The sequence below is a fragment of the Nicotiana sylvestris genome, chromosome 2, assembly GCF_000393655.2.
Source record: "Nicotiana sylvestris chromosome 2, ASM39365v2, whole genome shotgun sequence".
Taxonomy (NCBI): Eukaryota; Viridiplantae; Streptophyta; class Magnoliopsida; order Solanales; family Solanaceae; genus Nicotiana; species Nicotiana sylvestris.
Window position 1 is genome coordinate 61,036,238 of NC_091058.1, and position 23,997 is coordinate 61,060,234.

The following is a 23,997-nucleotide window of genomic DNA, read 5'->3' on the forward strand; positions in this document are numbered from 1 at the left end:
TAGTTATCACTCTTTTCTTTCCTCTCATTTCTCACATTTCATAATTTCATCTCTTTTTTTTCTTTTTTTCTTTTAATAATAAAATGATTCGATCGAACCCAATGTAGGTTGCCTACGTTTCATGACGCCGCATGAATCAGATCTTTGCGTAGCTCGGGAAAATCGGAAATAAATTAAACAAACTAACATTTTCTTTTTCTTTTTCTTTTTTTCTTTTTTTTTACCTTAATGACTACTATGATGAGAAAAGAGAAATAAAAGAAACAAATCCTTTTTTTTTTGAATTTTCTAGAATTAATGTTCTATAACCTAGTCCAAACTCAAGCTTAACGAGCATTCATTTTTTTTTGAAACAAATACTCTATGGAAAATTATTAAGGAAAAAACCCTACAAGAGAAAAATATTTTTTTGATTCTTTTTTTAGGAAGGAAATCTAAAGAATAAACCAAAGAAAATATTTTGAATTTTCATTTGATATCCCTGAAGAAAGATTTCGAAACGAGAAATGAACAAGATAAAAAAATATTTTTGGATTTCAGCTTTTGATTACCTAAGGAAGAAACTTTAAAGATAAAAAAAAGATAAAGTATGTTTTTTTCTTCTTCTATGTATAATGTCCTAAAGTTCTAGTGAAAATAAAAAGAATAATGTTTTCCTGGTTTTTATTGATTTCCCAAAGAAGAAACTCAAAAGAAAATATTTTTGGATTTTTGGAATTAATATCTTAATGAAAGCTTTTAAAGAAGTACTAAAAGAAAATTCTTTTTTTTTTGAATTTTTAATCTTAATGTACCAAAAGGAAGTATAAAAGCAATTTTTTTATTTTGAGTTCTAGATATTAATTTCCTAAGGAAAACCCCAAAAGATTTTTGAATTTCTAGAGTTAGTATTCTAAAGAAAACATCTATTAGAAATATAAAAACGCAAAATCTTTTTTTTTTGATTTATTACACTTTTTTTTTTTCAAATACAAAATAGGAAATACCATAACGAAAGACTCAACAAACTTAACTAGCCTATGACAGACTCTAATGTCACCTAAAAGACTTGGTATTATTATACAAAACTAGAAGGTAAAGACGACATAAAAAAACTCAAAACATAACATTAAAAAAAATCCTTAAACAAACTCCTGAATGAGCGTTCTTGACTGGATGGTCCTAAGGCGTCTGTCATGCCCAAACTCCGGTAAGTAGATCCACACCTGTATGAGAAAATTAAAACCAAATAAGTTAAAGACCTAGAACGCTATGTGAGACAATAGCCCTTTCTGCAAGACATGATTGTGACTATTTTTCTAAAATTAACCTATGTGAACTCTTTTTGGATTTTCTTTTCCCTTTTTTTTTTGATTTTCGGAAAATGATGAAAAAGTGCAAAATCCTTTTTTGAATTTTTCGTGTCTTTTTTTTTTCTTAACAAAAATGCGACAGAAACATAATTGGGCCCTACTTGCTTTATTTTCACACTTCACACTTCACCCTCTCTTTTTTCTTTTTTTTTTCTTTTTTCATTTGTCCTCAACTATTATTGGTCTGCCAAATGACCCTTTTACCCTTGAAGAAATTTAACATGAAGCACAAAGGAAGCATCAAGATAGTCTGTTATTTTGGGTACACCTGTCCTAGACGGACCCAACTCCTGTGTTGAGTCCCCAAAGTCAAATGCACATGATGCAAACAAGCGTTCTTATTAGGAATCCGGCATGAGGCTATGTTATTCTAGGTATAAAAACCTGGGTTTATTTGTTCTAGACCAGGCTTACCCGAGTGGACAGCTCGAGCCGAGATGGGCAGCGTATCGGGAATATAGAAGCTTCACCGGCTTTGCAACTTATCCGAACCTTGTTCTAAAATTGGAATATGACTCTAACAGAAGAGAAGTCACACGAAGTGTACACTTCCCAGATGATTTAGAAGACTCAGAGAGAGGAGGGTTTCACAACAATTTATATATAGTTCAATAATATCAAAGCGGCAAAAAGCAGCATTTAGCACATTGGATCCAAACATGTAATAAAAATCAGATAATAAATAATGCCAACTATAACATATATTCTAAGCTCGAATTCTGAACCCTAAACCAGAAGTTCTAGGTTCTTATCCCCAGCAGAGTCGTCAGAGCTGTCACACCTCCTTTTTCCTACCCCCGAAGGGTATATGGGAGTTTTTTCTAATTTAAGTGACAATCGAAACAGGATTATTTATATTAAAATTAGAGTCGCAACTTGGGATAATTTATAGTGTCCCAAGTCACAGGTTAAAAATCCCAAATCGAGAAAATTTGACTCTATTTACGGTCCGCGAACACAAAAATCCGGGTAAGGAATTTCTGTCAACCCGGGAGAAAGTGTTAGGCATTCCCGATTCCGTGGTTCTAGCACAGTTGTTCAACTATTATTATTAGCCTATTTATCTGATTTTAAAACACTTTTAAACCTATGTATATTTTTTAACCGTTTAGCCACTTTTAATTATTTAAAGAATTAATTCAAGGTTATTTAAAACATATCGCAAGTCACGCTACATGAAATGCAGCCGCGGTTCGCAACACGTTCTATTTAACCTTGTTGGAAATTAGAATCGGGTCACATGAAATGCACCCCCGGATTTTAGTAATTACAAATCACAATTATGTAACAGGAACCATACCCATAATCATGATAATTATTTAATTAATCGCGCCTAAAGCAATCTACGATATTTATGAATTGTTTTCTAAACTACTTTGAGATTACGGGTGAAAGGCCTGTGATTATGGAACACTTTTGCTAAAAGAGATTTTATGATCATATCCTTCTTAACAATTAACTCCCAAAATCCCTGACCATTCCATTCAAATAAACATGTAAACAGTAGTAAACACGATCCAATTAAGCTAAATCAAAAGATCAAATTGTAAACATAGAGACATATACAAATTAAACAAATAAACACCTAATTGGTAGTTATCCAGAAGGCATGAACTAAATGAACTGACATAGTGAAAAGTGACGAATAAAAGTAAAACAAGCCAAGGCAAAAATCAGTGGATTGAAAATATGACAGAAGCCTTGCAATATCACCTCATCTTTCTAAAACTCCTCCTTAGTCGCACAAACCAAACCAAGCAAATTAGGTACCCATTAATCATATCGATAACTCTAATTCATTTATCTACTTTGGAAATCCATATAGTACTAATTATTTCTGGCACCAACGTTGAGCAATCATAGACACAATATGCTATAAAATTTCTATTTGCCTTATATCTGCAACTGTCTCTCTTTCACTCTCTATGCACACAAAAATCCTTCAACATTTTACCCAAAAATAGTGGCACATTTCAGGAGTAATATACCTCAATTAAGACATGAACAACAAAAAACAGAGAGGGAAAGGAACGGACCTTTTAAATAGCTCAAATATAATCTTCAATACATAAAGAATGAAGGACTGCTAAGCTCTCGCACAAACAAATCATGACCAAGACTCGTGCCGAAAACATAGAATGAAATTTCATACCTTGACTAAAGCTCTTTTATTCTAGTTGGGTCAGTTTCAGCCAGTGGTTTAAGGAGGAGATAAGGTGGCGTTACTGTGTTGTATGGTGGGTTAAGTTGTTGCCATAGCTATGGAGCTTTGATGGTGGATTTTCCTATTGAAGAAGATGAAGATTTTTGCTCTTTTTTTCAAACGTTCTCTTTTTTTGTGCTCTTCTTTCAGTTCTCGTATTCTGTCTTCAGTGTCTGTATGGCCGATATTTTTTTGAAGAAGAAACAAAAAGCGTTCTCTCTACCATTTTTCTCTTTTGTGTGTGTGGTTCCTCTTATTCTTTTTTGTGTAGATTTTGATTGATCTCTTTTGAAGGGAATGGGGGTCTCTTGAAGAAGATAAAGATCTGGGGAGGGGTTTGCTGACTGATGTTACAGCAGCGGATTTGCTGTGAAGAAGAAGGGAGAAACGATGGGGGGGGGGGGGGGGTCTCCTTGTGAATTGCGATGTTAAGTTTTTGTCATTTTTCCGCTACTGTTCCCTAATTTTTTTGTTTGTGTGTACCCCTCCCTTTTAAACAGTTCCAGATCCTTCCTCAAATGCTTAGAGAAGAAGAAAATCAAATACGGGTAGCATCTCCCTCCAGTCACGTGAGAGTTTTTATTCTTGAATAAAAGCAAGAAAATCCCTAAAAGAAAGGAAAGAAACATGAGGTGTGTGTAGTTTGTTATGGACGGGTCCACATTTTTTAATTTGGTTTACTTTGCATTTTGCTTTTGCCTTTCTCGTTCTTTTCCTCTTCTTCGTTTCTTCTTTTTCTTTTTTCTTCTTTTTTTTGTTTGTTTGTTCTTTCTTTTGGTAAATATTATTAAGTAACAAAACTAAGTAGTTAGATATAAATGAAGATAATTAGATTGCTACTTTTAATAATTCAAATAATTTATAAAAAGAAGCATAATTAACTAAAATCTACACCTTAAATATCATATTAAACTAAGTGAGATGTATTTTTTGTAAAGCTTTTCTTCTTATCTTTTTGAAAATACAATATCAACACTATTTTTTTTTGTATTTTTCTATTTTATGAAAAGTGAGATAAACTAAAAGTAACTAGATAAAATATCAATTAGCTAAAATGAAAGAAAATATTTTTTGTAATTTTATTTTTGTGATAAAATAAAGTAAGAGAGTCAAAATTAGTTGAAATAACGATATTAGGCCTAAATTAAATATTTACGTGCTAAATATAAAAAATCTTGGGGAGGGTCAAAAATCACATGTCTACAACTATCCCTCTTTGAATGGAAATACGAAGTATTTTCAGACAAAGAACGACTAGACAAGTTTTTTGACCCGACCCTTATTTAGGAGACTAAAACTAAGAGGAAGGAGAATGTGACCGAGCCCTGGTATCTGAGCTGCCTACATATCCTTGGCTATAAAAGAATCAGGCCACGTATAGTTCAGAAGTGAATGAGATGATGGAGTATACTGAGGTGGAGTGCCGGTCGAGGTGCCGTTCTGCCGAGGTTCTGATCTGCGGTCCTGTTATTACATCAAAAATCAAAAATAAAAAAGACTAACTAAACCTGTCAACTATTAGTTACAAGATTCCTATCTATAAGTCTTCTGAAAATTGATCTTGAGTCTTGAATGGTTCTTCACGTAGACTTTGGATTTGAACCTTAACGCTTGCTAGTTGCAGGTGCTAGTTCATTCTTCTTCAGCTTTTCGGACCAAAACCGGACATACCATGCTTTTGAATTCAGTCATGTCTTGAGCAGCTCACATTTTCATCAACGTCTGTATCTGGATTCACTTCTTGCCTTTCCCTTTTTTTTAATTCTGGATTGTGACTAATTTTTGTTGATCATCTCGCACTATTGACTCACATTCTTGTCGCAAGCTTCTTTTGTTGCTGACTTGAATTGCATTCTGAAATGACTTCCCTTATTCTCTAGGTGGCGCCTGATTGCCAATAGTTGAACTGTATTCCCTTGTTCTCCAGGCGGGCACCTGATTACCAAAACATGAATTGTATTCCCTTTGTTACCTTAAACTGTTTCCCTTGAAACCTGTGTTGTCTTCCTTTGAAACATGAACTGCTTTCCTTGTTCTTCAGGTGGGCACCTGATTGCCAAAACTTAAACTGTATTCCCTTAAAACTTGAACTGTTTTCCCTTTGATTTCCAGGTGGGCGCCTGATTGCTGAACTTGAATCGTCTTCCTTTGAACATTGTTGCTTTCCCTTTGTTCTCCAGGTGGACGCCTGCGTACCAACATTTGAGTTATCTTCCTTTCCTCCGAAACTTGACTTGTTTTCCCTTTGTTTTCCAGGTGGGCGCCTGATTGCTGAACTTGAACCGTCTTCCTTTGAACATTGTTGCTTTCCTTTTGTTCTCCAGGTGGGCACCTGATTACCAACATTTGAATTATCTTCATTTCCTCCGAAGCTTGACTTGATTTCCCTTTGTTTTCTAGGTGGGCGCCTGATTGCTGAACTTGAACCGTCTTCCTTTGAACATTGCTGCTTTCCCTTTGTTCTCCAGGTGGGTGCCTGATTACCAATATTTGAATTGTATTCCTTTCCTCTGAAACTTGAATTGTTTTCCCTCAAAACTTGAACCGCTTCTCCTTGTTCTCCAGGTGGGCGCCTGATTGCCAACACTTGCACTGTTTTTCCTTGAGACTTGAACTGCTCCTCCTTGTTCTCCAGGTGGGTGCCTCATTTCCAACACTTGCCCCACTTTTCCCTCAAAACTTGACTTGTTTCCCTTGTTTTATAGGTGGGCTCCTGAATGCTGGACCTAAATTATCTTTCTTTGAACATGCTTTCCCTTTGTTCTCTAAGTGGGTGCCCGATTTCCAATACTTGCACTGCTTTTCCTTGAAATTTGAACTGCTTATTCCCTTGTTCTCCAGGTGGGCTCCTGATTACAACAAAACAGACAAAACAAAAACAATTTCTGCCCCAGTTTGTACTAGGAAGATTTGTGTGTTGTTAGCAATATTGTAAACCACTTATACTATTGATGCAATGATGAGAGTAAACTAAATACTAGACAAGGATGTGTGTCTCCTATGAGTAAAACCAAAAATTTTGACTAGCAAATGCGTTTGCTAAAAATAAAACCTAAATGAACCACACTAGGAAGTGCATCTCGTAGGGGTGAAACTTGAATGAACCAAACTAGGAAGTGTGTCTCCTATGACTGAACTCTCAATTTAGGGAGTACGTCATCTAAAACAAAAATATAACCTGAAAAACCCATACTATGAAGTACGTCTCCTAGGGGTGAAACATCAATGACTCAAACTAGGAAGTGCATCTCCTAGGAATGAGCTTAAATGAACCAAATAAGAAGTGCATCTCCTAGTGGTAAAATCTCAATTTAGGAAGTGTGTCTCCTTTGGGTTGAAACTTTAATGACTCAAACTAGGAAGTGCGTCTCCTATGAATGAATTTAAATGACCAAAGCTAGGAAGTGCGTCTCCTATGAATGAACTTAAATGAACCAGATTAGGAAGTGCGTCTCCTAGGGGAAAATCTCAATTTAGGAAGTGCGTCTCCTAAAACAAAAATATAACCCGAAAGACCCATACTAGGAAGTGCGTCTCCTAGGGGTGAAACATCAATGACTCAAACTAGGAAGTGCATCTCCTAGGAATGAACTTAAATGAACCAAATAGGAAGTGCGTCTCCTAGTGGTAAAATCTCAATTTAGGAAGTGTGTCTCCTACAACAAAATATAACTTGGAAACCCAGACTAGGAAGTGTTTCTCCTAGGGGTGATGTGTGATCTTCCCAATAGCCTTTGCGTAAGCAGAATTGGGGCATTACACCTGAAAATTTCAAGCTTCCAAGGTTTGATATGAACATATCTTCCATCCCTGTTTCAGACAAAGAAAACTTGTGAGTTTAAACATGGTGGTTGGTTGTGGCCTTGACTTTGCGGCGATTACTCTTCACTTGCCATGATAACTTTGATTCAACTTGAAAGACATTGCTTGTTCATTGACTAAACACTTTCTCTGTCACTCTTATCACAAAAAACACCTTTGATTCGTTCAAACCCAATAATCTTTATCTGTTGCATTATGCTCATGAATTGCCATTCACCGAACTTTTGCATCTCTCATGAATCCCAAAGCATGCCGATTGTTATCCATTTAGTGCGTATACTGCTCTTTCCTAACTTATACCACTTTGATGTGCAAGAAAGATTCTGTTTTGTGCAATTGGAAAGCTGGTAGCAACTTTTGAAGTAATTTCTCACTTTTTTTGACTAAATAGACTCAAGAAGAGGAAGTAAACAAGACAAAAGGAATAGAGTAAGTGACAATAGAAAGAGATGATACATAACAAAAAAATTACAAAGTAAAAACTTATCAGGTGTGGACACCAACTCTAATGACCATGACATGCACCTTTGGATTAAGTGACCAAATCTGTCAAGCAAGTCTAATATTCACCTCTTGTTGTACCTCTGAGTCATGAAACCGAGATTCAATGCTCCGATTATCCCATCTGATTCACAGTCCTTATTCGACTTGTAGTGCCCGAAGGGTTTTCACCATCAAGCCTGTGATGACCCGACCGGTCATCTTAAGAATTAACGCCCTGATCCACTATTAACTGTTTTTCCTAAGATTATTCTGCTATTTTGATTTACCGGGATGTTTGGTTTTGAGTTTCGAAGAGTTTTGGGACACTTAGTCCCTAAATGAGAGCCTAAGTGTTGGAAAAGTGATCGTAGTCGAAACAGTGTGGAGATGGCCTCGGAACGGAAATTGATGGTTCCGTTAGCTCCGTTGGGTGATTTCGGGGTTTGGAGCGTGTTCAGATTGTGTTATGGGGGTCCGTAGCTAATTTAGGCTTGAAATGCCGAAAGTTGAATTTTGGAAGTTTCCGGTTCGATAGTGAGATTTTGATCCGAGGGCCAGAATGGAATTCCGAGAGTTGCAGTAGTTCCGTTGCGTTATTTGGGATATGTGTGCAAAATTTTAGGTCATTTGAACGTGTTTTGGTTGGGTTTTTGATCGAAAGCGAAATTCGGAAGATTTTACAAACTTAGACTTGAATCCGATGTGTTTTGCTTGTTTTGATGTTGTTTGAGGTGTTTTGAAGATTTGTACAAGTTTGAATAAGGCTTTACGATATGTTGATGCCTTTGGTTGTGGTCCCGTAGACCTCGGGATGATTTTGGATAGTTTACGAGAAAATTTAGAAAATGTTGCAGTGGTTGTATTTTTGCTGCTTCTGGTATTTTTGCATCTGCGGTTTGGGGACTGCAGATGCGGCGCCACAGAAGCAGATTTTGGCCTTTCCTTCAGGTTTCGCAGATGCGAAAGGGACACCGTAGAAGCAGTATCATATCTGCGAAAATATAGTTGCAGATGTGACGAAGTTTCCGCAGAAACGGGACCACATTGGTCGCAAATGTGGAAATCGCTGGGCAGAACATATAAATAGTTGTCTTCGCGAATTTGAGGGATTCTTTCACCATTTTCATCCGGGTTTGAAGCTTTTGAGAGAGATTTTCGAGGAAAACAAAGGGGAATCACTTGGAGGTAACGTCCTTGACTTCATAACTCATTTTTATGTGATTAAAGATCTAATTAGTGGTGCAAAATTTGGGAAAAATGGGTAATTAGGGCTTGAGTTTAAGACGCCTTTAATTGAGGATTTGAGGGGTCATTTGGACTCCGATTTCAGTGTTCTTATGATGTGTAGACTCGTGAGAGTACAAGGTCTCTGAAAATATAAATTTCACCTGATTCCGAGATGTGGGCCCGAGGGGCATTTTGGTCATTTTACATAATTTCACGTATTAGCTTAGACTTTAATTGTAGAATCAGTTACTTAAAGTGTTATTTACATTATGAAATTGAATTGAATAGATTTGGTCCATTTGGAGTCGAGTACCCATGGCAAGAGCGTGGTTTCAGATTGATTTTTGAACCGGTTCGAGGTAAGTGGCTTGTCTAACCTTGTGTGGGGGACTTTCCCCTAAGGATTGGTATTGTGATAATTGAAATGCCTTGTACGTGAGGTGACGAGTGCGTACTTGTGCTAATTGTTGAAAATTCGATTTTCATTAAGTAACTTTAATTGTGTTTTCCCCTTTCTATTTATGTTACTTGCACCTTTAAACCTGTTGTTAGTTGGAGAAGCATGTCTAATTGACTTAATTGCTTTATTTGCTTTAACTACCTTATTTGTATTACGTGAAGCATAATAGGTTAGAATTGTCTGTGTTCCCTTGTTATGAAGTTGAGTTTATTTGAGTATTCCTTATGCCATTGTTGTGTGTTTTACTTTGGGACTACGGGACGGCATCCCGGGAGATCCCCTGTATGTATTTATGATCTGGACTGAGATATTGAGGATACCAAGAGATTCTCGGGATACAAAGAGATCCCTAGCATATATTGAGGATACCAAGAGATCCTCGAGAAAACAAGAGATCCGTAGAATATATTGAGGATACCGAGAGATCCTCGGGATACCAAGAGATCCCTATCATATATTGAGGATACCAAGAGATCCCTATCACATATTGAGGATACCGAGAGATCCTCGGGATACCAAGAGATCCCTAGCATACATTGAGGATACCGAGAGATCCTCGGGATACCAAGAGATCCCTGGTATATATTGAGAGTACTAAGAGATCTTCGGGATACCAAGAGATCCCCGGTTATCATCCTTGTTATGAGTGGTACTTCCTTGTGGTTTGCCTTCATCTCTGTTTCCGTTATTGTACTCTTATTATCTTGTATAGATTCTTACTGTAGATTCCTAATTGCATTGCTTATCTTATACAATCATCTTTATATTTTATTTCATCTCAGTAGGGCCTTGACCTTCCTCGTCACTCCCCAACCGAGGTTAGGCTTGATAATTACTAAGTACCGCTGTGGTGTACTCATTGTTGATACCTAATTTTTCCCTGTATATTTTTATATATAAAGTACGTTCAAAATAGCATAAATATGCTTGTATAAGTATGTCCAAATGTTTTATCATTTTTCCTATTTTTTTTAAAGATTTTAAAACCAATTTATTCCCCTATTTTACTTATTAAAAACCAATAATAATTCCCAAAATTATCATTTTTGGTGATTCATTTGTTGTATCCTCATATTTTTACTAAATTATAGCTAAGAAATTTTTTGCATATTTTTACAAATTTATTTAGTATTTTTAAAACTAAATTACATGTAATTGCAATGTTAGCCTCTTTTAGATTTAATTACGTTTATAACTATAAAAAATAAAGTACAGTATTTTTAATTTGATAATTATGTATTATAAATCATTTTAGTACCTTTAATTTATTTACATAAATTATTTTACTATTTTTTATAAAACAAATAGGAAATATTAGCTATTTAAATGTTAGCCCCATTTTATTTAAATTATAGCCCGATTTTGAACCCCAATTGAACCCAATTTGAAGACCAATTACCCTAACCCAATTCCCATTCAAACCGACCCACAACCCATTTAAATGACCCACCCGGACTCCCATCTAATCCCAGTCGTTGATCGTTTAGATCAACGGCTCCCATTATTCATTTCCTAATTAAACCCAAAGACCCCCCCCCCACCCAAACCCTTTTCATTTTTCATAATCTCCGCCTCTGAAACCCCTCCTCTCTCAAATCCTCTCTACAACTACATCAAATCCTAGCCGCCGCCACCCGAATCCGCTCTAATCCATGGCCTTCCAAGATCATCGAAGACATGTATAAACCTCTCATGGCCCCTACGTGTTCGTTCCTGTGGTCTCATGATTACATCCTAAAATGGTTTTGTCCAGTCTTTGCTCGATGACTTTTCTCCGGTCGTCTCTGACCTTTTGTCCGGCCATCCATGGCTATTCGAGTCAGACTTTTGACTCTCCTGCTTAGATCGATGATTTTCAAGGCCTTTCTCATCACTTGGGGTTCTTCTAAACCCTAACCTCTAAGGTTTTTTCGATTTCTCTTAGATCTACTTCAGATCTATATTTTCTTTGGACTTCTAAGCGTTTTTCTCGAAGTTTCTTTTTTAAAACTCTGCTGTCAAAACCCCTTATCTTTTCTGATTAGGGTTCTTGTTAAGTTATTTCAAAACTTTTCTCTGATTTTTGACATGTTTTGCTATGTTTGCTCATATCGTTCTTCTACCTAAGTTTGCATGTTAAAAGCCCTAATTTCTTTTTACTGTTTATTAGACGAATGCTTGTTTTCTTGAGTTTTGTCTGATTTGTTTGTTTATCCTCTTTTAAAACTCTACTGTTGTTGAAAATCCTATGGCTTTGAGTCTGAGATTGTTCGTTTAAGTGCATGACTCGATTTGAAGTTCTTTATTTCAAAACCTTTTATTCCTTTGTATGATTGTTCTGACTCTAGTTTTCCATCATCTCTAAAACTCGATTATGCTCGAAACCCTAATTTTTAAAAGGGGGTTTTCCTCACCTGCTACTATGAGATCTTCGCATGCCTTTGATATTCTATGTTTTCTTCGCTACTGATTCAATGTGACTTGACCTACTAGACTATCATGCTTCAAATGTTGCTATCTACTGAATTTTGTGCTACTATTGTATGTTATTTCCTTTTGCCAACAGGCTTGGCCTCACATGTATAGTGTTTATGCACCTTATTTATATCTTGAGTTTTCTTCTTTGACTGATCTTCAAAATTGTGGCTGATTTCAAACTTTTCCTTTGTGAAATTCTAATTTCACTTGCCTGTTAAGGTTAACTGATTTCTTTTCCTATTTTTCCGTACTGAATCCTTTCCAAAATTAGAGTATTTCTGTACCTAGACTCGATTGCTTACTTAATGTTTTACTGCTTCTTTTATGGCAACTGTCAGCCTACTGACAAATTGATTTCCTTCCTTATTTTGAATCTGTCACTGTCCGTTAAGCAAGTGATCCCTTAATTAAAGGCAATCATTTGTATAATTGATTCTAAATCATGATTGTTTCCATGTTTGTAGCTTATTACCTCTCTCTTACTCGTATTCAAAAACTATAAATTCCATGTACTTCTTTTCTTTCAAGGACACGTACACAAGGCATAAAACACTTGAGTTCAAACACACACTCCACTAAATCTTTTTTTTTTTATGTTACTACTATATTGCTGCCTTACCTAGCCGGCTGAAAGCCAAGGCTAGGCTGTGGAAAACTTGCTTATTTTTCTCTGCATTTGCATTTCTTACTGGTATGTTCTAATTAAGCTTCTGCACCAACAACAACATGCTTATTTACTGTTTCTTGCACCATTGCTTGTCTACTGTTTGTATTTAACCCAGTACCATTATTAATGCATTCTATAACTTCCCCTTTTTCCTGTTCTGAATTAATGTATCATGACTTGTGAATCCTAAATCACTACCCCAATGTGTTTAATACTTGTGGTTGGTTTGGGGCATGAAAATATTGGACATTATTTGTGCATGACCCAAACCTGATTCCCCTGGGATCATAACCTCCATGTTTATCTCATATGTTGTGATTAGATTACAGGCATGTCAGCACTTCCCATTGTTGTGCATGCCCAATATTAAGCCATACCTAAGTGTATAGGCTCATTGCAATGGACTCCCAATCCCCTGACCCCTTTGTATGAAATTGTTAACTCTGTAAAATGCTAATGTCTATCTCCTTATCATCCTTTCCCCTCCTCTATTCCCTCAGTTCTTGAAACTCTGTTTCTGCACTTTTACCATCTTCTTAGACTTAAGTTCTGTCCCCTTTATGTGAGCCCTGCCTTGGGATCCATGAGCTCCGTCTGAACTTGGACACATAAGGGCTGGCATTTCCATACTGCACTCACCCCTATTCTGGTTATGTAACTTGGGTGTGAGCATTGCCCGGGATCCTATTGAGACCCTTAGGGAACTTTGACACACTCAAGTCCGAGAAAGGCTTTGGATCAATGGCATTTTTGAGGTGGTTTATTCCATAACTCAGAGAGGAAGTCAAAAATCAGGCTTCCTCTGGTTGGAACTTTTCTTTGTACTTTTCTGATGTAATTCATTATTTCTGGTTTGTAATAATTTGTAATAAATATTTGGGGGGCTGGCTAGTGAAAAGGGTAACTATGTATGCTCAAGGGTAGAAAGCATGCCTATAGGACTGTTTTAAATCCTGTGTGTCCAATTCTACATTTTTTCAGACACCGTGTCTTGTAGGGTTTATCTCAATTTCTTCATGGTAAATGTCACACCTAGATAACCCGTATGTAGGACTTATTTACATACTGCATGCCACTTAGATATCATGTTTTAGGTTCTAAACGATTATAAATAAGTGTCATGATCATAATATGGAAATCAGTAATATATAGAAATCATGCCTATAGGGATTCCCAAGTAAATCTGGTACGTTTTCATTCACATACAACATTAGATATCATGTCCATAGGGTTTAAAATCAGCAATAGTAGATATCATCGCCTGCAGAATCTGAAACTAGTTCAATTTAAGATCAGTCTATTCTGAATCAGTTTTAAATAATCTAATTCCCTTCTTTAACGAGGTTTAGCAAGCATGCCTATAGGATTTCAAACAATTCATTTTGAGTTATTACTTTTTCGCCACATTCTGAATCAATTAGATATCATGCCTATATGATCCCATTGAAACACTTAGGCAAGCCTTAGAGTAATAACCATAAAAAAACTGAATCTGCCTTTGTTAGTTGCTACAACCAGCAGGCAGACCTGATTCAGACTTCTTATTTGAGTTATATAATAAACAGATCTATTTCAATAATCAAACTCCTCTCATCTTTAATATTTTAATCAGACCTAAAAAGTATGTGCAAGTCATGCTAGTTATGTGCTTTTGTTTAAGGTAGTGTATATGAGCCTTTATCTGTTTATATGCTTTCCACAACATGAAATGTGTGTTTTGTATGTCGCCTGAGATTTTTATCCTTTGAAACCAATCAGCCTAATATCCCTCCCCTTTAGGAATAGTAGTCCTAAGCTCCTCCGGGGCTGATATGAATGGGACGGTTAATAGTATGAAATAGTAATCGAGACCAATCCGCGCTTTAATACCTTAATAGGGTGGGAAGGGTAGATATGGATATGATGAACGGTGCGCTAATACCACGTGTATCCCCTCTTTTGAGGAGTGTCATACTGAGTATCGCATTGATGTGATCCATATTAAATATAAACCTAGGACCCCCTTTCCCTTTATTTGCAAACTCCTTTTCAAAACTCTTGTTTTAATTGTTCTTTCTTTTTATGCGTTTAAATCCCCTAATATTTGAGCCCATAATTATCTATTTGCTAAATTCATAATAAACTATCTGGCCGGGAACCACACTAGTGGATCCCGAGGTGTGCCTAACACCTTCCAGTTGGGATAATTTCAAGCCCTTACCCTATCTCTGGTTATTCAAATGAAACTTAGAATTGAACCTCATTGGTGTCCTAATGCACCTTAAATCATTAGGCGATGACTTTTCAAAATTGCAAAACCAAGCTCCCAAAAGGAACAAGTTGTCCCATACCAAATGTCATAAATCCGATTTCGCGAGAAAAAAGGGGCGCGACAGCATGACTCTGCTGGGGACTTTATGCTTTTATCATTTCAGGCTGTTATTGTGAATTTATACCTCTTTATGTGGAAATTTCTTGTTCAATTTCTTTAAGCATTCAATTCCCATTTCAATTGCAAAACTGACGTGTCTTCTTTGTTTCTTTCCTTTACTACTGCTTTAAATTATGAAACTGCTGTATTTACTGCTTTCTTCACGTGTAAATATGTGCCAACATGCTTTTAATTATTGCATAATCATGATCGACATCATACTCCACTCGTGCCAAACAAATACCATAGCAACGCTTATAATGAGTGGTTGCACTCTTCCTATATTATTACCCCCTAAATCTAGAAAAGGCATATTTGCGGTAAAACCAGTCGATCAACGGTGTAGTCGACGGTTACGTGCCTTTCCCCCTTGAGTTTTCCGCTCAAGGGTACCAGTCTGAAACCCCATAGAAACTTCACTCTGTTTAAACTGTGCGTGTATCATGGTCAAACCTAGCCGAGTCAGTTATGTTGTCCGTATAATGACTCTTTAAGATAGCCTTGTCCAAAGTCCACTGAGTTTTTCTAAACTCAAAGGGACATCCTCACGTTCTGTGTATTTATTTGGAGAACTAAATGCTTCATGTTAATTGTTGATGATAAATAGTCGAGTCTGGTAGGGGTAGGGTCTAACCCTTTTGTTTTGCAGAAAATGAGGCACGAGGTCCCCAATTTCGGTATGATTAGCACGCCCCCACTCTTGCTAGACTGGTGGAGGAGTCTTCCATCAAGTGACCAAATCAATGAGTTGAAAGAGAGGGACGCCAAAGCTAGCGAAAAGTTGGAATAATGTCTACTGGAATTGGAAGGAAAAGTGAGGAAGAGAGTCACCGACTGCTAGAACGCCGAGGGAAATGAAGGAGAACACCTAGCAAAAGCATTTTTACTGGTGAACCTACACGAACTGGAGGATCTAATCAACGAGAGCATTCAACCTGAGGAAGGTCCTTCTGGGACCAAATAGATAAGCATTTATCTTTTTGCTTTATGAAATGTAAGAAGACCAATAGCCATTAGTGACTTTTTATTTCCTGTTTATTTAGTGTCAATTTGGGATTCGTCTATTTTTTATCAACAAAATAAGGCATTTAGCATCCTAAGTTCTCCAAGTCAATTTGTTGCTAGGCCTACCTCAGGCATAAGGAGGTCCCCAAATTAGGACACGATCTAAATTCCTGCAATATGTGTTTAAATACTGCAATACTTTTTATGATCTCACTAACTTGTTACCTTTTTGTTTTTACTTTTTGTTTTATTTTTCCCATCCCCAAAGGTTAGTTCGTGCACTCTGGCAACATCATCATATTCCATGAGATCTAGGGGCCCTCCACCTACTCCTCCACTTAGTCATGTCAAAAACAAGAACAAAGGAAAGATGGAAGATTTGAACAATGTCAGCAAGGAGAACTCAGCTGAATGGGTAGAGGTCACTCATGGTCATGGTACTCAGGTTTCTAAAGAAAATGCATCCCAACTCAAACAAAAGCTGTTGAAATTCTAAGAAAAACTTGATCAGGTTCGGAATCTAGAAAATTTGTCATTTTCCCTCACCACTCCAGATATCAATTTCCCAAATGCTCAGAACCCCACACCTCCATAGAATATCCCAAAGCAACAAAACCATCTCGCGCCTCACTATCACTGCAACACCTGCCATACCTCAAACAACACCCTGTTACTCATCCCAAAACTCCAAAACCCGACAAATGACCACTTTCACACCCACCATAACACCCTTATCTATGTGGAGACTATACCACAGTCTACCCAACCCATCTCAAGCACACCCGAGTCTAATGACAAGGATTTGCTCATTAGGAATTTGGCTGAAGAACTTAAGAAATTGAATAGCTGAATTCAAGGCATTGAAGGAAGTAAGGGGATTGAAGGGCTGAACTACAAGGATCATTGAATACAACCTGATGTCGAACTGCCTGAGGGGTACAAACCTCTGAAGTTTGAAATGTTTGATGGTACAGGGGATCCAAGGGTCCATTTGAGAACGTAGTGTGACAAGCTGGTTGGAGTAGGGAAAGAGGAGAGAATCCGTATGAAGCTTTTCATGAGGAGATTTAAGGGAGATGCTTTGTCTTGGTACATAGGCTAAGATCCAAAGAAATGGTAAATCTGGGTAAGCATGACATCCAATTTTATGGACAAGTTCGGGTTTAATACAAAAAATGCGCCGGATGTGTTCTATATTCAGAATATAAAGAAGAAGCCTACAGAAACATTTCGCGAGTATGCTACTCGCTGGAAGTCAGAAGCTGCTAAGGTCAGACCCGCCTTAGAGGAGAATAGATGAACAAATTCTTTGTCCGGGCACAGGATTCGCAGTATTATGAACGACTAATGATGATCGAGAGCCACAAATTTCTGACATTATCAAGTTGGGTGAAAGGATTGAAGAGGGCATCAAAAGCGGAATAGTTACAAACTTCAAGGCCTTGCAAGTTACAAATAAGGCCTTGCAGTCAGGTGGTGTGTCCAAGAAAAGGGACGTAGGAGCCGTAATGGTTGCATAGAGAATCAAATCTCCTGTCAAATACCAAATTTACCCAACACCTCCACTCACATATCAACCAACTCCGAACTACCAAGCACCCTCACCCTTCTACCAAACTCTACCACCCACTTATCAATCACCTCCACCTCCCGCATATCAGCCTACTTCACCCAGATATTCCCAACCCGTACATGTTTACCAAACCTACAATGTTCAATCATCCCACTATCAATCACCTCCTACAGCCCAAAAATTCCCCAGACCTCGACCAAATTTTGATCGTAGACCTCCAAAAAATATACAGCCATTGCTGAACCTATTGACCAATTGTACGAGAGACTCAAAGCTATTGGTTATGTCACCCACATCCCTGCTGCAATTTCTGAGAACCCTTCTTAGTGGGTTAATCCGAACAAGTCCTGTGCATACCATTCCGGCATAAAGGGACACACCATCAACAAATGTCATTCTCTGAAAGACAAGATCCAATCTCTGATTGATAGTAAGATTATTGTGGCAAAAGGAACTCGCTCCAAATATCCGCAACAACCCTTTGCCAGACCATAAGGATGGAGGAATCCACATGATTGAAATAGATGATGATTGGGATCAATCGGATTGATAGCAGAAGGTGATGACCCAAAGAAGCCAATAGTTACTCTTAATCTGATCGTGGTCCAGATTCAGCCCTCTAGGGATGCCGAGGTAAATATGTCTGTGCCACTTGAGTTTGAGGCAACGTCATCTGCAAAGACACCAACACCAATTGAGGTCGAATTCGTGTCTCCAGCAAATGCACCCGCACCATTTGAAGTTGCAGTTTTACCACCCAAGGCACATGCTCCATTCGGAGTAAAGATAGCCACGCTAATCCCAGTGGCGATGTCGACCATGACGCCATTCCATACGAAGGCTATACCATGGGACTATACAACCGAGTCAAGGAGGAAAGGCAAGGTTAGGTTTGAGGAAACTATTGTAGAACATGGTATGACAAGAACTGGTAGGGTTTATACCTTGGAACATCTAGCTGAGTCAAGTAAGTAGGCCTCTAACCGGCCACCCATTATTGAGACAGATCCAGATGATATTTGGAGAAAGATACAGGCCATGGAGTACTCGGTCATCGACCAGTTGAACAAAACACTGGCGCAAATCTCCATTCTTGCTTTGCTACAAAATTCTGAGGCGCACAAGAACGCTCTATTGAAGGTGCTGAGTGCAGCATATGTACCAAGCAACATCACTGGCAGAGAAATGGCTAACATGGTAGGACAGGTATTGGAACATCATAAGATCACATTTCATGAGGACGAGCTACCACCTGAAGGTTTGGGTCACAACAAGGCACTGCACATCACCGTACAATACGAAGACTATTTTATAACCAGAATCCTGATCGATGGAGGGTCCAGTCTCAACATTTGCCCATTGGTAACACTTAAGAAGTTGGGTAAGGGACTGCATGAAATAAAGGATGGAGCTATCAATGTGAAAGCTTTCAACGGCTCCCAAAGGTCCACCATTGGGGAGATTAGTCTGTGTTTGCAAATGGGGCCAACTTGGTTTGATGTTGATTTCCAAGTGATAGACGTGCCAGCATCTTACAATTTACTATTGGGACGGTCATGGATTCATGCTGCTAGGGCCATAGCATCAACACTGCATCAGGCGGTAAAGTTTGATGGAATCACCAGTAGGTGATCATTCAAGGTGAAGGTAGCAACCCTATATATAGTCGCCAGACCATTCCGTCAATCGAAGGAAGAAAGAAGCTAGGTGGAGAGACTTACCATCGCATCGAACGGGTAAATGTTGTTGACAAAGACAAATGGCAGGATAACAAGATCGAGAGTATATTAAATTGGAGTGGTTACGAACCTGGCAAAGGGCTCGGCAAGAACCTCCAAGGAATCACTAAGCCCATAAAACTCAAGAAGCATGGCACCACTTTCGGTCCGGGATATGAGTACACCTGGGAAAAATTCAACAACTGGTCGCCACTATGGCGCGGTCCTTACTATCCACTGGAGCAGCCTATACCACATCTGGAGTAGACTTTCCAACCGGCCGATATTATGTATGGGACAGATGAAGAAAAAGCACTAGCAACGATGAATAACTTGTTCTTAGAAGACAATGACATGGACTGTTGTGATGTTCTCGAGGAGGAGGGGGAGGAAGGCCCATCCATACAGGCTATAAGCAGAGGAGCAAGCCTCAATAACTGGACCATCAGGACAACCAGAGCCCGACGAACCTCGAGGTAGAAAGGCTAAAACAAGCATCATGCACTATTTTATTTACTAAATGATTTTCTTTCGCATTTTAATTCCCGCAATAAGAGCTCCAATGTTCCAAAACAATTATGCAATTTATCCAAGCATTTTAACTTTTCTTATAATTCGACGCTTATTATTATTTTTCTCTCATTACTTTACTTATACATCGTTATTATTACTTACTTGATGAGCGAATGACTGTGACATGCAATGAGACAATGCAACAAACGGACATAGATTCAGAGAAAGATGACATACTAGAAGAGATTGTTAAGGAAGTTGAGAATTTTGAGAATAGACCTAAGTCCAACCTGGACGAGACAGAAGTTGTTAACCTGGGAGATGCATAAAACATCAAAAAAACATGAATCAGCATTCACTTATCGCCGTTAGAAAAGAAGGAATACACAGAATTTCTAAGAGAATATGGGGACATATTTGCCTAGTCGTATGATGACATGACTGGTCTGAGTAAATCTATTGTGGCTCACAAACTGCCAACCGATCCAACATGTCCACCAGTAAAGGAAAAGTTCATAAAGTTCAAGCCTGATATGAGTCTAAAAATCAAGGAAGGAGTCACTAAGCAGGTCAAAGCTAAGGTTCTCAAGGTAGTAGAATACCCGATATGATTAACCAACATCATACCAGTACTGAAGAAGAACGGGAAAGTCAGAGTCTGTGTCGACTACCGGGATTTCAACCGGGCCAGTCCGAAAGACGACTTCCCTTTGCCAAACGTACACATCCTGATCGACAATTGCGCCAAGCATGAGTTGCAATCGTTTGTAGATTGGTTTACTGGTTATCATCAGATCTGGATGGATGAAGAAGATGCTGAGAAAATGGTTTTCATTACGCCGTAGGGAATGTATTGTTACAAGATGATGCCATTAGGGTTAAAGAATGCAGGGGCCACCTACATGAGGGCCATGACCACCATTTTCCACGATATGATACACAAGGAGATTGAGGTATATGTAGATGATGTCATCATCAAGTCCAAGAAAGCCACCAATAACATGGAAGATTTGAGGACGTTTTTCAATAGACTGCAAAGGTACAACCTAAAACTGAATCCCATAAAGTGTGCATTTGGGGTTCCTGCTGGAAAATTACTTGGGTTTATTCTGAGTCGCCGAGGAATATAACTGGATCCATTAAAAGTCAAAGCTATTCAAGAATTGCCACCACCAAAGAACAAGAAGGATGTGATGAGTTTCTTGGGAAGGCTTAACTACATCACTCGGTTCATAGCGCAATCTATAGTTATCTGTGAGCCAATCTTTAAGATGTTGAAGAAGGACGCCGCTACCAAATGGACTAATGACTGCCAGAAAGATTTCGACAGCATCAAGAAATACCTGTCAACACCACCAGTCTTGGTCCCGCCCGAGCTAGGTAGGCCTCTATTACTCTACCTTGCAGTATTGGATGGAGTGTTCGGTTGTGTTCTAGGGCAGCATGATGAAACGGGGAGGAAAGAGCAGGCCATCTATTACTTTAGTACGAATTTCACCCCATACGAGGCCCGATACTCTCTGGTAGAACGTACATTTTGTGCTTTGACTTGGGTAGCTCAGAAGCTGAGGCATTATTTCTGTGCCTATACCACATATCTCGTATCAAGGATGGATCTTTTGAAGTACATCTTTCAGAAGCCCAAGCCCACTGGCAAGCTAGCCAAGTGGCATATCCTGTTGAGTGAGCTTGACATTGCTTATGTAACTCAGAAAGCGGTCAAGGGACAAGCACTGGCAGACGACTTTGCTAAGAATCCCGTGGATGGAGAATACGATCCTCTAAAGATGTATTTTCGTGATAAAGAGGTATCATTCATATGAGAAGATATTGCAGAATCCTATGACGGTTGGAGAATGTTTTTCGATGGAGCAGCAAATTTCAAAGGAGTTGGCATGGGAGCAGTCCTAGTATTAGAAACTGGTCAGCATTATCCGGTGCCTGCCAAACTCAGGTTCCCGTGCACCAACAACATGGCCGAGTATGAAGCTTGCATCCTAGGGCTCAAAATGGCCATTGACATGAACATTCAAGAATTGCTAGTGATTGGAGATTCGGACCTACTCGTACATCAAGTGCATGAAGAATGGGCAACCAAGAACTCCAAGATACTCCCGTACCTGCATTATGTACAGGAATTGAGGAAAAGGTTCACAAAGACGGAATTCCAGCATGTTCCCATACTCTAGAATGAGTTCACCGATGCGTTGTCTACCCTATCATCCATGATACAACATCCAGACAAAAACTTCATTGATCCCATTCCAAAAAAGATCCATGATCAGCCAGCTTACTGTGCCCACATCGAAGAAGAAGCAGATGGAAAGCCTTGGTTTCATGATATCAAGGAATATTTAGCAAAAGGCGAGTGCCCAGAATTTGCAAGCCCCACTCAGAAACACACACTTTGGAGATTGTCCAACAATTTCTTTTACAACGTAGGAATCCTGTATAGGAGGACTCCCGATTTGGGACTATTAAGGTGTGTCGACTCAAAGGAAACATCCAAGCTACTAGTGGAAATTCATGCCGGGACCTGCGGTCCACATATGAACGGTTTTGTCTTAGCCAAGAAGATACTCTGGGCTGGTTACTTTTGGATAACTATGGAAACGGATTGCATCCAGTATGTCCTGAAATGCCACCGCTGTCAGATACATGCAGACATGATAAAGGTACCTCCAAATGAGCTTAATGCAACAAATTCACCTTGGTCGTTCGCCGCCTGGGGGATGGATGTTATTGGACCAATCGAGCCCGCCTCTTCCAATGGACACAGATTTATCCTGGTAGCAATCGACTATTTTACCAAATGGGTCGAAGCAGCATCTTATAGAGTAGTAACCAAGAAAGTCATGGAAGACTTTGTCTGCGACCGTATTGTTTGTCGATTCGGGATTCCAGAGTCGATCATTACTGATAATAGCTCCAACTCAACAGCGACTTGATAAAAGCTATGTGTAAAACCTTCAAGATCAAACACAAGAATTTCACAACCTACAAACCTCAGATGAACGGGGCCATAGAAGCCGCCAACAAGAATATCAAGAAGATATTGAGGAAAATGATAGAGAACCATAAACAGTGGCAAGAGAAGTTATCATTTGCTTTACTGGGGTATCGCACCTCAGTCCACACATCAACCAGGACAACCCCCTATATGCTAGTTTACGGTACAGAGGCAGTCATTCCCGTTGAGGTAGAAATTCCCTCCCTAAGGATCATGCAGGAAGCTAAGCTCGACGACGCAGAGTGGGTGAAAAGTCATTACGAGCAACTAGCCCTTATAGATGGGAAAAAATGAATGTAGTTTGCCATGGTCAACTTTATCAGAACAGAATGTCCAGAGCCTTCAACAAAAGAGTCAAACCGAAACAGTTCACACCGGGACAGTTGGTGTTAAAGAAAATTTTTCCACATCAGGATGAAGCCAAAGGGAAGTTCTCTTCCAACTGGCAGGGTCCATACATGGTTCGCCGGTTCTGACAGGAGGAGCCCTCATACTCATAGAAATGGACGAAGAAGTCTGGCTAAAGCCGATCAATTCAGATGCAGTCAAGTGTTACTATGTGTGATCTTTATGCTTTTCTTATATGATGTAATTTGAACTACACCTGACTTGATTCCCATTTAAGAGGATACGTAGGCAACGTTATGGGTTCGGCCACAATTTAATAAAATTTTCATTTCCCCCGTAGTTGGAAACTGGGGCAGAATTTTGAGGAGGACCCTCAAAATTCCATAGCAAGAGAGGTTGCAATGTCCCGAACCACGTCACAGTCATCGGTTCATCTAAAAAATTATTATTATTATTATTATTATTATTATTAATATTATTATTATTATGTCATATTTTTATGAAATCATGCATGTTTACTACTGAAATTGCTTTGTTTAGCAACGCTACCCCAATGATACATACAGTATCACCAGATCAAAGCCGAGTAGGTCAAGTAGAGCCAGCGGGGACTAACCTCACCCTTTACAAAACTCACGATTTTTCTTTGGATGCAGGCACTTGGATTGCGCAATCATCAAACATATCATACACTCAGGAGACGAACATTGTTCAGGAATACAACTCTCAGAACCGTTGCACTTACCCAT

General features: G+C 38.6%; 1 long non-coding RNA gene across 1 annotated transcript; it reads right to left on the reverse strand.

Moving 5' to 3' along the window:
• Positions 1 to 919: 919 nt before the first annotated feature.
• Positions 920 to 4,089, reverse strand: LOC104222542 (uncharacterized). Its single transcript, XR_709952.2, has 2 exons — positions 3,389 to 4,089; positions 920 to 1,205 (listed from the first exon to the last, which is right to left on the reverse strand). It is a non-coding gene; the product is annotated as an uncharacterized lncRNA (long non-coding RNA).
• Positions 4,090 to 23,997: the final 19,908 nt, after the last annotated feature.